The 14795-nt window shown below is 37.2% G+C and overlaps 1 pseudogene; it reads left to right on the plus strand.

Moving 5' to 3' along the window:
• Positions 1–12722: 12722 nt before the first annotated feature.
• LOC145007061 (secreted RxLR effector protein 161 pseudogene) lies at positions 12723–13487 on the plus strand (annotated as a pseudogene).
• The last annotated feature ends 1308 nt before the right edge of the window (positions 13488–14795 follow it).

The raw sequence follows: 14795 nt of genomic DNA on the forward strand, positions 1-14795 counted from the left end.
CCAATTTAGGAGGAAAATTTAGAAGGAAAATATGACTCCAACATCCTTCCTCTCCCCTCACTTTCCTTCCATTAATGAAACTCAGGAACACGATTTTCCTTCGACATCCCTCACTTTCCCTCCGTATCCTCCCATTTCTCTCCTTAAGTGGAACTCGAGAACAAGGCGTAAGGTAATTTGTATTTTACATGAATATTTAACATTTTAACCCTTCTCATGATCTTTTTAACATCTTAATGTAATTATTTTTTCTCAGATTTTTTAGTACGTTGCTATTATAAAAGCACAAAATAATGTCCCATTTAACATTGACCTGGTTCTTACAAATTTCATATTTTTGTTGTTGATTCATGATGCTTTGGAGGTGGGGGAACAAAACCTAGACACATTGTGCAAACATGTGATGGGTTTTAGGTAAAACAAATAAACTAGAAAACAATTCCTAAGTTCACATGCAACCTACTTTGGATCTATGTTTTATCTATTGATTATACAACTTTGAATTGCAAAACAAGAACCCTAGAGGAGAGAGGCTATAATCGAAATCTACAAACTAGGGTTTAGTAATTACATACCTTTCAATTGTTATAGTAAACAATTGATGATTCCCTTGATCTTGATCTTGATCTTCTTGGAAGCTTAGCACCACAAGTGTAATGCCTCTAATGGAATCACACCCAAACTAGCAAGAAGGAAATTAGAGGAGAGAGGGAAGAGGGAGTATGCAAAATTTCGGCCCTTAGGGTTTCTTCCAAAGAAAAGAGTGACCAAAACATGAACCAGGAGGCTCCTTATATAGCTGAGGGATCTAGGGTTTAGGAAAACCCTAGTTATCCTTTGCTTAGGGCCTAAGCAAACCCAAGGGCCTTATCCAAGCCCCTATGGACGAAATTATTAGGGTTTCCCCTAAATATTTCGTCCACCCTTATCCAAGGGGGTTCTAGAGCCTTCCACTCAACTATTAGATAATTGCAAACTAGTCCCTGCACCTTATAATTAATTCTTTTAACCCCGAAATTAATTCTAATTAATTTCTGGCTAACAACTAATTAAACCAAATGATTTCTTATTAATATATTAATCTTTTAACATATTAATAAAATCATTTATATTAGTTTATTAATCTTATAATAAATTAATATCTCTCCTTTCATAATTTCCTTGTCTGGTTGCTAGGTTTGAGGGCAACCCAAAAGGACTGTGCTGCTATCAATTCAAGTACATACCAATTATAGTTATGGGCTTAGACACCTAATCCAACAGTCTCCCACTTGGATAAGTCTGTAACTATAATTTCTAGTATGCCTTCTAAATTTGACTAGCAAATTGTAGCTTCCAAAAAGCTGCTGCCAAACTCTGACCCAGTCAGTTACGTGTCCTAAGATAAGTGATCATATAATCCTTCGTTCTGCTAGATATCCCTAGACAAAAGACATGGAATGAAATCAACCTCTTTGTCCAGAGTCTATGTTTCCCGATTCCTGATTAGTGATGATGTAGGACTTCTAATTGAACACATCAATTTAGTCCGGGCTGGGCCCAGCACATAAGTCAACACCAAATCATCGAGGGGCCCACAGATATCGCTTTTTCCCATTAAGGAAAAAGGAACGAATAAACATTGACTCATATGCTTGTATCTTTTACTCATCAAATCATACATGATAATACGTTTTATAACACCAAGTTACTGATGCGTTTTCGTATTACCAATGCATAACCGACTTGCAAATTACAACTCATATATCTCTGTTTCAAGATTATAAGATATTATTGTCTCAGTATTACTCGTGATGAATTCCATGAAGTAATACTCTGAGCGAGGGTTTATCCAATACTCAAATCTCAATTTCTGAGTACTCATGAACATTGCAGCAAAAATCTATTGCCATGTCTATCCTTAGACAATCTACAATCCAGTTCATGACAGTCTTGATTCACTACTTACTTCCAAAAGTACGAGCGACTGTGGAGTTTGAATAATCTTATTATTCGGGAAGTAAAACATGCAAAAATGAAACACAATAATAAACAATTGACAATAGGTAGAACCCAAACTTATTAATAATACTTTATTATTTAATCACCAAAAGTCAATTACATTTACTTTGTTACAAGTTTCAGAACAAAACTAATCTAACTACTAAAACTAATATCATCTTTCAGTCCTATGCTCCGAGCATGCTGAATATGCTTAGCCCTACTCAGACCCTTTGTGAGGGGATCTGCTGGGTTATCTTCAGATGACACCCTCTTTACTATAAGATGGCCTTCTTCTACTCTATGTTTGATGAAATGGTACTTTCTGTCGATATGTCTGGTTTTACCATGATCTCTCAGTTCCTTTGTCAAGGCAACCGCTCCTTCATTATCGCAGAACAGTTCCATAGGCTCCTGGATGGTTGGAATAACTCCGAGATCCCCGATGAAGTTCCTCAACCAAGCTGCTTCTTTCGATGCTTCACTTGCTGCTATGTACTCTGATTCACAAGTAGAATTAGCCACCGTATCTTGCTTGGAACTCTTCCAAGTAATTGCTCCTCCATTTAATAAGAATACCCAGCCTGACTGAGAATGGAAGTTATCTCTATCCGTCTGAAAGCTGGCATCATTGTAACCATCTACTCTCAAAGTATCATTGCCGCCAAGTACAAGGACCCAGTCCTTCGTTCTTCGCAAATACTTGAGTATATTCTTCACGGCTATCCAATGAGCTCTACCTGGGTTTCCCTGATAGCGACTGACCATGCTCAAAGCAAATGCCACATCAGGACGAGTACATGTCATAGCGTACATGATCGATCCGACAGCGGAAGCATAAGGTACACGAATCATGTCATCTATTTCCTCATCTGTACTCGGGCATTGAGTCTTACTCAATTTGGTATTGCTCTGGATAGGTAGCTCTCCCTTCTTGGAATTTTCCATACTAAACCTCTTTAGTACCTTATCCAAGTATGTGCTCTGACTAAGTCCAATTAGTCTCTTCTTTCTATCTCTCAATATTCTAATCCCCAGACTATAGGCGGCTTCTCCTAGGTCTTTCATGGCAAAACACTTTCCAAGCCAAGACTTAACTTCATTCAAGGTTGGAACGTCGTTACCAATGAGTAATATGTCATCGACATATAACACCAGAAAAGTTACTATACTCCCACTAGCCTTGATATACACACAAAACTCATCTTCACTTCTAGAGAAACCAAACTCTTTGACTTTCTCATGGAAGCAAAGATTCCAGCTGCGAGATGCTTGTTTCAATCCATAAATGGATTTCTCAAGCTTGCATACCCTATTGGGAAACTTTGCATCAACAAAACCCTCTGGCTGACTCATGTAAACATCCTCAGCCAACTTCCCGTTAAGGAAGGCAGTCTTGACATCCATCTGCCAGATTTCATAGTCATGAAAGGCAGCTATGGTGAGCAATATCCTAATAGATTTAATCTTAGCCACCGGCGAAAAAGTCTCATCATAGTCAACCCCTGGGGTTTGAGTGAAACCTTTTGCAACCAGTCGAGCCTTGAACGTATGCACATTCCCATCCATGTCTGTCTTCTTCTTGAAGATCCATTTGCACCCAACTGTCTTCCGACCTGGTGCACTATCAACCAAATTCCAAACTTGGTTGTCATACATGGACTTAATCTCGTTGTCCATTGCTTCTTTCCACTTGGAAGCCTCTGGGCCTGCCATTCTGGTTCATCTAAGTTTACCAGTGTTCTGTCACTTATGAATGTGTCACCATCTGAAGTAATATGAAAACCATACAACTCAGGTGGCACACTCACCCTAGTGGATCTTCGAAGCGGTAATGATTTATCAACCGGTTCAACAGGGACTGTTTCCTCTGGTTGAGTGCTAGTGTCATCTAAGGTTCCTTCATTGGCTGACTCTTGAATCTCTTCAAGGTCAATGGTACTCCCACTGTCCTCTTTGAATATGAGCTCTCTTTCCAGAAAGACTCCTCTTCGAGCTACAAACACCACGTTTTCACTAGGTCTGTAGAACAAATATCCAAAAGACTGCTTTGGGTAACCAATGAAAACACATTTCTCACTTCTAGCTGCTAGCTTGTCGTGAGTCTCTCGTCTTACGAAAGCTTCACAACCCCAGACTTTAATATGTGCTAACGAGGGAACTTTCCCTGTCCATATTTCGTGAGGTGTTTTGGCAACCTTCTTTGTCGGGACAAGATTGAGGATGTGGGCGGCTGTCTCTAATGCATACCCCCATAAGTGAATAGGAAGCGAGGCACGACTCATCATAGAACGAACCATGTCTAGCAAGGTTCGATTACGCCTCTCAGCTACACCATTTAACTGTGGTGTCCTAGGAGGAGTCAATTGTGAGACTATCCCACATTCTTTCAGATAGTCGTTGAACTCGGTACTAAGATACTCTCCGCCTCTATCGGATCTAAGTATCTTGATCTTTCTGCCCAATTGATTTTCGACTTCATGCTTAAACTCTTTGAACTTTTCAAAGGTTTCTGACTTATGTTTGATCAAGTAGATGTAACCATATCTGTTATAATCGTTAGTGAAAGTCACATAGAATCGATTAGCATCCCTTGTGGTTGATCTGAAGGGCCCACACACATCTGTGTGTATGAGATCCAACAGACCTTCACCTCTTTCACAAGACCCTGTGAATGGTGATTTTGTCATCTTTCCCAAAAGACAAGATTCACACATATCATCTGATTTTAGGTCAAATGATTCCAACACTCCATCCTTTTGGAGTTGGGCTATGCGTTTCTTGTTAATGTGTCCAAGACGACAATGCCACAAGCATGCCTTGTCTACACTATTAGACAAGTTAATGTTAAGTACACTATTTCCTAAGCTATCAACACAAGTCACTGTTTCATACACACCATCACAAGGTAAAGCTTCAAACATAAAAACACCATTCTTATAAACAGAAATTGAACCATTCAAATCATTAAAAGAATATTTAAAACCTTGTCTGAACAATGCATGAAATGAAATAATGTTTCTCGTCATCTCGGACGAATAGCAACAATTTATTAAGTCTAATCTAACATCATTACTAAGCAATAATTGATAAACTCCGATCTTGGTCACTGGTGAAGACTTTCTGTTCCCCATGATCAAGTTTATCCTCCCATGCTCTATCTCCTCACTTTCCTTTAGCCCCTGCAAATCAGAACAGATATGAAAACCACATCCTATATCAAGGACCCATGAACAAGAAGATAATGAGTTATTAGAAGAAATAGTGTAAATACCTGCCGAGGATGGCTTCACTTTGCCATCCTTGATATCTTGCAGATATTGTGGGCAAGATCTCTTCCAATGCCCCTTTTGATTGCAGTAAAAGCAAGTGGCCTCTTTTGGATCAGAAACATGGGGAGTGGAACCATTGGGCTTAGCCTTCGGGCCATTACTAGATGACACAGCTTGAGCCTTGCTCTTCCAGTTTTGCTTGGGAGGACCTTTCCTCTTATTCCCCTTACCCTGTCCAATGGCCAAGACAAGGGCACTTGCAGGTGTGGAGGGTATACTTTTACCCTTCATCCCTGCCTCAGCTGTCTGCAACAAGTTGTGCAATTGGGCCAAGGTCTGCTCAGTGTTGTTCAAATGGTAAGTTAAGATAAACTGACCATAACAATCAGGCAACGAGTTCAAGACCATGTCAATGGCCAATTCCTCATCGAAGTGAATGTTGAGCTTGACCAAACGCTCTATGTAGCGTTTCATTCTTTGCACATGAGATACAACCGATTCCCCCTCTTTCATCTTGCAAGCCATGAGTGACTTGACCACCTCAAACTTTTCTTGATGAGCTCGCTTATGGTACTTTTCCATAAGGTCCTTGTTCATCTCAAAGGGCCAGTAGTCCTCATAGTACCTCTGCAATTCTGGGGACATGGTTGCAACCATGATGCATGCCACTTTGGTAGCATCATCATAGTGTTTCTTGTAGGCGGCATACTCTTCGGGAGTGGCTTTTGACTCATCAAGTTCTTTGAGCTCATTTTCAAGGACATACTCTTTATCCTCAAATCTAAGCTCCATCTTGATGTTACGCATCCAATCGTTATAGTTGGAGCCATCCATAACGACTTTGGAGCATATGTTTAGTAGAGAGAAGTTGTGGCTGGAGGATGATGAAGCAGAAGTGTTTCCAGGAGTAGACATCTGAAAAGAAAGATAGTTTTAGTTAGATTCCAAGACACCTCAATATAATAACCCAAAGATATCATATCAAGGTTAGGACCCAACTATGATGATTTACAACTTAGAAATGGGATGCCGAGATCCAAGTTCAAATCTCATTAAGGTAGGTGAATGACGATTCACCAATTCCACCATTAGACAAAATAAACGAAGTGAAATTCCTAATTCTTTTGAGATACATTAAAACTATTTAATGGCATGTTTTAATCTCGGATTATGCTCTACTATTTGTGACTGGGATACCGAGGATCACAAACTAGATGTGAATAACCATGCAAATGTGCTTGGTAACCTTATTGTCTTTATCATTAACTATTGATGTGCTGGTAAACCACACACGCTCCATCAAAATGATAATTATAAGATACCCATTACTACTCTTTATTAGTGCCTTTTAGTGTGCCGGTTAACCACACACGCTCCACTAACGACCAATAAAGCATAATGTGCAATTTCATGGATTGGCATACTTTTCACATTTTTCCTAAAGTAACTAGAGTTGGGATTTTGAAAAATAGTGTTCTAGTACTTTCTTTAATAGCATTATACTTTTAATGAGGAGTAGTTGTCCTATCAAATCCGTTCTGCTAACGACCCTCCACTAATCAAGGAAGCGGTGGGTGAGAGTGGACACCCATTCAACTACCATTTTATAGGCAATTTCCTTATACCCCCCTTATAGACTAGCTTCGTGAATGAGGCATACTAGCGATTTGACTGGCCATATTCTTATACATATATAATATTTAACTTTTAATTATAATATATATATATATAAGATGTGTTTTAAAACATTTTAAAACTCAAGGGTTTATATAAATTTTTTTCGAAATTTAAACTATTAAATTTTAAATTTAAATAAACAATTAATTAGATTTAATACTTATCTATTAATTAACTTTTAATTAATTTATTAAATCTTGTAAGGATTATCTAATTAAATTAAACAATTAATTTAATCCTAATCCATATCCCTTCTAGATTTCGAAAATATGGGGATAGGATAATTTCCTTATTTTTCTCAATTATCCAATAAGGCAACTATTATCCAAAACAAAGAAACCCTAATCTTTATAGCATATTTCGAAATTTCCAAGGGAGGAGGCTAGGGTTTTCAAAACCCTAACCCTAATTTCGATTAGGGTTCTTTGGAGGCTAGGGTTTTCAAAAACCCTTTGATCCACAACCCTAAAATCGAAAAAATGGCCTTTAGGGTTTAATAGCTATAAACCCTAATTTGCAATTCAACAATTATAACAATTCAATTTAAAACAAACAAAGGCTCTGATACCACTGATGGGTTTTAGGTAAAACAAATAAACTAGAAAACAATTCCTAAGTTCACATGCAACCTACTTTGGATCTATGTTTTATCTATTGATTATACAACTTTGAATTGCAAAACAAGAACCCTAGAGGAGAGAGACTATAATCGAAATCTACAAACTAGGGTTTAGTAATTACATACCTTTCAATTGTTATAGTAAACAATTGATGATTCCCTTGATCTTGATCTTGATCTTCTTGGAAGCTTAGCACCACAAGTGTAATGCCTCTAATGGAATCACACCCAAACTAGCAAGAAGGAAATTAGAGGAGAGAGGGAAGAGGGAGTATGCAAAATTTTGGCCCTTAGGGTTTCTTCCAAAGAAAAGAGTGACCAAAACATGAACCAGGAGGCTCCTTATATAGCTGAGCGATCTAGGGTTTAGGAAAACCCTAGTTATCCTTTGCTTAGGGCCTAAGCAAACCCAAGGGCCTTATCCAAGCCCCTATGGACGAAATTATTAGGGTTTCCCCTAAAGATTTCGTCCACCCTTATCCAAGGGGGTTCTAGAGCCTTTCACTCAACTATTAGATAATTGCAAACTAGTCCCTGCACCTTATAATTAATTCTTTTAACCCCGAAATTAATTCTAATTAATTTCTGGCTAACAACTAATTAAACCAAATGATTTCTTATTAATATATTAATCTTTTAACATATTAATAAAATCATTTATATTAGTTTATTAATCTTATAATAAATTAATATCTCTCCTTTCATAATTTCCTTGTCCGGTTGCTAGGTTTGAGGGCAACCCAAAAGGACCGTGCCGCTATCAATTCAAGTACATACCAATTATAGTTATGGGCTTAGACACCTAATCCAACAACATGGGGCTCTTTTTGATTTTTTTTTTCAAGTTGAAAGTAGTGATATGATTGCTTATGGATTAATTCCTAAATTTATTGGGCGATTTTCAATTCTAATTAACTTATTAGCTCATAGAGATTTTCAGTTAAAAATTGTTGTTAGCCTTTATGTATGTCTTGCTTTTTTGCATCTGAATTAAGTCCTCTAGACCCATTAAGTTAAAAAGGAAGTGATAACATAGTTCTGTTGTGTAGGTAATGCATTAGGCAAGGAATACAAGATGTTATTTCAGCTGAATGGGGTAATTTACTGCAAAGTCAATATCACTATCACTTATAGATTTTGACTTTAAATAAATTATCTTCCAGCTTCACGATCATCACGAATTCTAACATGTTATCGTTGTTCTTGTTTCTTTTCAGGATAAGTTGTATTATTATACATAGAAAGAGTGCATTCAAAGTAATTGCGAAAAATCCCATAACTAAGAACACTGATGTTTGTTGGTTTGCTGCCTACTTCGCCTTGTGCTTCAAAACTTTTCCTTCTGGATCCTTTTTCAATTTGTAAACCCACTTGAGACCAATGAGTTTTCGACCTGGTGGGAATTCAACCAGATTCCATGTCTTATTTCTTTCAATGGCTTCCAGTTCACTTCTCATTGCATTTACCCAATCAACATTTTCACTAGCCATGGAGTATGATATAGGCTCCTCACTATCATGCATGAATAAAAGTTCATCACACTCATCATAAATATCATCCAATGAACGATACCGTTTCGGGGCTCCTCCACCTGTCGATTCTGATTCAGTACTTGCAGAAGCATCTAAACTTGTCGAACTTGAGGGTGTAAGTGTAGAGGTTTGTGCACTTGTCTGTTGGGTTTGTTCTGGTGCAGAACTTTGCATCAAGATTTCATTTTCCTGGTTGCTCACATCTTCAATGTTATCTTCTGGAGAGTAGCCTTCAATTGTAAAAGTTGCTCCTGGTGTACTTTTAACAAAGTTGACTTTTCCCATGACCAAGCTTTTTCTTCTTCAAAACATACATCCCTACTGATGCATATCTTCCTTGTGTCAGGATCAAACAATCTATATGCTTTCGTTCATGTCTCGCATCCTAGGTGAACCAAACGTTAGCTTCGATCATCAAGTTTCTTAAGATGACTTCCTGTTGTTCTTGCATGAGCAATGCATCCAAACACTCTTAAGTGATCAACTTGTGGCTTTCTTCCAGTCCACATTTCATACGGTTTCGCATCTTTTAAGGCTTTTGTGGTCACCCGATTAAGAACATAAACAGCATGATGTACAGCTTCTCCCCATAACGTTTCTGGTACATGCATGCTCTTGAGTATACTTCTTGCCATCTCTACAACAGTGCGATTTCGTCTCTCCACCACTCCGTTTTGCTGTGGAGAATATGGTGTCGTGTAGTGTCGGTTTAGACCGGTTTCTTCACAATACATGGTGAATTGTTTAGACAGAAATTCACCACCACGATCTGTTCAGAAAGTATTTAACTTTTCACCAGTTTCAGTTTCAACTGATATCCGGAACTTTTTGAAAACACCAAAGGCTTCATCCTTAGACTTCATCATATATACCCATATTACTCGAGTAAAATCATCAACTAACAACATAAAATAGCTGTTACCAGCAGCTGTGGGTGGTGAAATAGGACCATAAAGGTCTCCGTGTACTAGCTCAAGCCTCTGTTTTGCCTTGAAGCTTGCTTGTGATGGGTATGATTTTCGTGTCTGCTTTCCCACTAGACATCCCTCATACAAGCGTGTAGGGTTATCTATCTTTGGTAATCCACAAACTAAGTTCTTGTCTGACATTTTTTTGAGGGCCGTAAAGTTAACATGACCCATTCGTGCATGCCAAAGCCAAGTTTGTTCACAAGTCTCTCTAAGAAGACATCTAGACCCAACCTCACTCAAAATGATTTTATAAACACGATTTGGAGATTGTTTTACCTTCATGAGTAGTCTCCCTTTTACATCATGAACCCACAGAACCAATCCATGTATCAAGATTCGGTCACCATTATCTGCTAGTTGACCTAAACTTATGATATTATTACACAAGCTTGGGATATAGTACACATCTTGCAGCTTTCGTTGCTCTCCATTCTTGCATTGGAATATGATAGAACCTTTCCCTTCTTTGCGCACCTTGGATCCATCTCCAAATTTTACATAACCTTGAGTTGTTTGGTTAAGATCATAAAACTTATCTTTCTGACCGGTCATGTGGTTACTTTCTCCATTGTCTAGATACCACACATTTGACTGAGTGGTTTCATCACTTGCTAACTTCAGTTTTGGTGTCACTTTTTCTTCATTCAGGAACACCTCCTCTATTGCTTCATTATTGTCAAAAGAATCCAATAATAATGCCGGTTCAGCATGATCTTGGGTCAGATTTGCTTCATGGTTCCTTTCACGTCTTGGGTTTCTACACTCTGAGGCATAATGCCCAAATTCTTGACAGTTATAACATTGGAGTTTGCTCTTGTCATGACTGTTAGATGGCCCACGATTTCCTTCTCGTTGTTGGTCCGCTACACCTCTTCCATGGCCTCTTCCACGACCTCTTCCATGGCATCTACCACGGTTTCTATAGTTATTCCATCTACCACGACTTCTTCCACGACCTCGTTGATTGCTTGGACTGCTATGGTAGGATCTGTGAGAGGATTTTGAGTCCTCTTCACTTTGCTTCTTGTTTCTTTCAGACCACTCTTGGTGAGTCAATAGAAGCTTCTTCTACTTCATTGTGCCCTCGGATTCTCTCCTCGTGAGCTTTCAACCTACCAACAACTTCTTCAACAGTCATCTTATCAAGATCCGCGAATTGCTCAATGGTTGATGCAATCTGCAAAAACTTTGATGGAACTGCCCGTAGTAGTTTCTTCACTACATAAGCTTACTCAACTTTGTCTCCTAGGCCCGAATATTGCTTACAATATTGTTTATCTTCATAGCAAACTCATCCACTGTCTCCATCTCCTTCATACTTAGAACTTCAAATTCTGCTTTTAACGTCTACACCCTTGCTGTCTTTACTCTATCAGCGCCCATGAACATGATTTTTAGAGTATCCCATGCTTCCATTGCTGTTTGTTTTTATGCCAATGACAGCAACATATATTCTGGGATTCCTTGATAGATGGCTGCAAGTGCCATCTTATCTTTTCTAACTTCAACTACATCTTCTGGTTTACTGGGCTCTACAACTTCCCAAACACCTTGTGCTTGCATGAACACTTTTCATTTTAATGGCCCATGCAGCATAATTGTTTCTTGACAGCATAGGATAATGCAGTGTAATCTGCCCATCCTTCTCGTTCCTTGACGAATCTCCCATGGATGCAGATCGGGGTTGATATTTTGGCATAAACTTGGAGCGCTCTGATACCAAATGTTGGTTTGCTGCCTACTTCGCCTTGTGCTTCAAAACTTTTCCTTCTGGATCCTTTTTCAGTTTGTAAACCCACTTGAGACCAATGGGTTTTCGACCTGGTGGGAGTTCAACTAGATTCCATGTCTTATTTCTTTCAATGGCTTCCAGTTCACTTCTCATTGCATCTACCCAATCAACATTTTCACTACCCATGGAGTATGATAAAGGTTCCTCACTATCATGCATGAATAAAAGTTCGTTACACTCATCATAAATATCATCCAATGAACGATACTGTTTCGTGGCTCCTCCACCTGTCGATTCTGATTCAGTACTTGCAGAAGCATCTGAACTGATAGAACTTGAGGGTGTAAGTGTAGAGGTTGGTAGCAAAGGGATATGTTCAGAAACCCGGGATAGATTCTGATGAAGTCTTCGCACCTGTTGCACGACTTGAAACAGTACGTATTTTACTTTCCCTTGCAGGTAAAAATGAATGGATTGTTCAACACCTTGATGTAAAATATGCATTTTTAAATGGAGATTTGGAAGAAGATGTTTGTGTAACTCAACCGGAGGGGTTTGTGAATCAAAATGAAACAGGAAAAGTATACAAGTGGTTAAAAGCTTTGTATGGGCTTCGTCAAGCTCCTAGAGCTTGGAACTCCCGTTTGGACAAATGTTTGAAAACTTTGGGATTTACAAGATGCCCACAAGAGTATGCAGTTTACACAAGAAAGAGGAATGGTAAGCTCTTGATGGTTGGGGTGTATGTTGATGATCTTATTGTTACAAGAAATTGTAGTAATGAGGTGAATCTCTTCAAAGAACAAATGCAACAGGAGTTTGAAATGAGTGACCTTGGCTCATTGTCATACTATCTGGGTATTGAAGTGGGTCAACAAAAGGATGGTATTACTCTAAAGCAAACAACTTATGCGAAAAATATCCTAGAAAAAGGCAGGCATGGCTGAGTGCAACTCATGTAAATACCCAATGGAACCCAAGTTAGAGCTAACAAAAGATGAAGAGGGAGACCCGGTAAATCCCACGGAGTATAGAAGCATCATTGGAGGTCTGAGATATCTCACACACACTCGGCCTGACATTTCTTATGCTGTCGGGATTGTAAGTCGATTCATGGAGAGACCCACAGTCAAGCATCTACAAGCAGTGAAACATATTCTGAGGTATATCAAAGGAACCATTGATTATGGCTTAAACTACACCAGGGGGAATGGAGAAGACATTGTAACCAGGTATACTGCTAGTGATCTTGCAAGGGACGTAAATGACAGACGCAACACATCAGGAATGGCATTTTATCTTAATGAAAATTTGGTTACTTGGGCGTCGCAAAAACAGAGGAGTGTAGCTCTTTCCTCATGCGAAGCGGAATTCATGGCGGCGACAAGTGCAACGTGCCAAGGGATATGGATGCCTCGGTTGCTTAGCGAGTTAACAGGAAAGAAAGTTAGTCTTGTGGTATTGCATGTTGACAACAAATCAACCATATATCTGATAAAGAACCCAATGTTTCATGGGAGAAGCAAACACATAGACACAAGGTTTCATTTCATACGTGAATGTGTTGAGAATGGGGACATAAAAGTCATGCATGTGAGCAGCAAGGAACAGAAGGCAAATATTCTCACAAAATCCATGGCAAGCAAGAAATTTGAAGAAATGCGCAACTTACTGGGAGTGAAGCAGATAAAAATTATGGATTAAGGGGGGGAAATATTATAATAATCCATAATATTTATGATAAAGGAAAAAGAAGAAGCAGATGGCACAGCAAGCGTGCTCCCTGTCTGTCCATTTGTATTATGCCTATCTACTCTAGTTTCCCTTTAGTATTGTTTTAATGAAGGCTACAAAGCCATTTTACATTTATGTGTAGTTTGTTGAAGTAGTTGGATTAGTCAGAAGTTAGATATCTATTTAATGTATGTTCACTTTTGTGTTATTAAACTCTCGTAGAAGCAAAAAAATATAGTGAGTAATTTCAAGTATCAATTCTTTGGCAGTTTTTTCTTCTCTTCCACTGCATAATACACACATGGAGAACTCCATCTTTTTTTTTTCTGGTTAAAACAATTGACTAAAGTAGGCAGCAAACCAACATTTGGTATAGTGTTAGAGAACATTTTGATTGAATTATGCTAGTAAAAAATGGTCATGATTGGGTTTGGATTAATATATAATTAATGATCAAAGGTAGGCCTTGGCAGCCTATATTAAACCTAAATTTGACTTTTTATTAAGGGTCTTATTTTGAACACACCAATCTACAATACCAATCTATATTATTAGGTTACCTTTTAGGTGAATGATGCTAATTATTATGATATAATTATTATATTGACATTAATACTAATCATTGCATTGTTTTTTAAAAAAGTAATTTTCTTTCTTTCTATTTCTTATATATATATATATATATATATATATATATATATATATATATATATATATATATATATATATATATATATATATATATATATTTGATTTTTTATTTTTAATTTATAATAAGTTTATTATATAACTATATAATTATTATTTATTATTCCAACTGATTATTTTTATTAACTTTTTATTTTAAATGATACTTTATAAAATAATATTAACAATCACATTTTTAAAAAAAAATCTTATCTACGTCGTCTTCTTTTTTTTTTTACAATATTTTTTTTTTGTTTTTTTAACTTATGTGTCTCGCATACCTGAATTCAAAAAAAAATATTTCTAAAGTTTGTTTTGATATTATAAAAATAATAAACACTATTAATAAAATACATTTACAAAATTCTCTTTTTTCTTATCATTTATTAAAATATTAGATATTAAAATTATTATTACAAAATTTTACATGAACGATATAATTATTATTTATTATTCCATCTAGTTATTTTTATTAACTTTATATATATATATATATATATATATATATATATATATATATATATATATATATATATATATATATATTAAGAAAAGGAAGAAAAAAACTAACAAACGATATAACATGTGTTG

This window comes from Lactuca saligna, chromosome 7 (assembly GCF_052625555.1).
Source record: "Lactuca saligna cultivar CGN05327 chromosome 7, ASM5262555v1, whole genome shotgun sequence".
Taxonomy (NCBI): domain Eukaryota; kingdom Viridiplantae; phylum Streptophyta; class Magnoliopsida; order Asterales; family Asteraceae; genus Lactuca; species Lactuca saligna.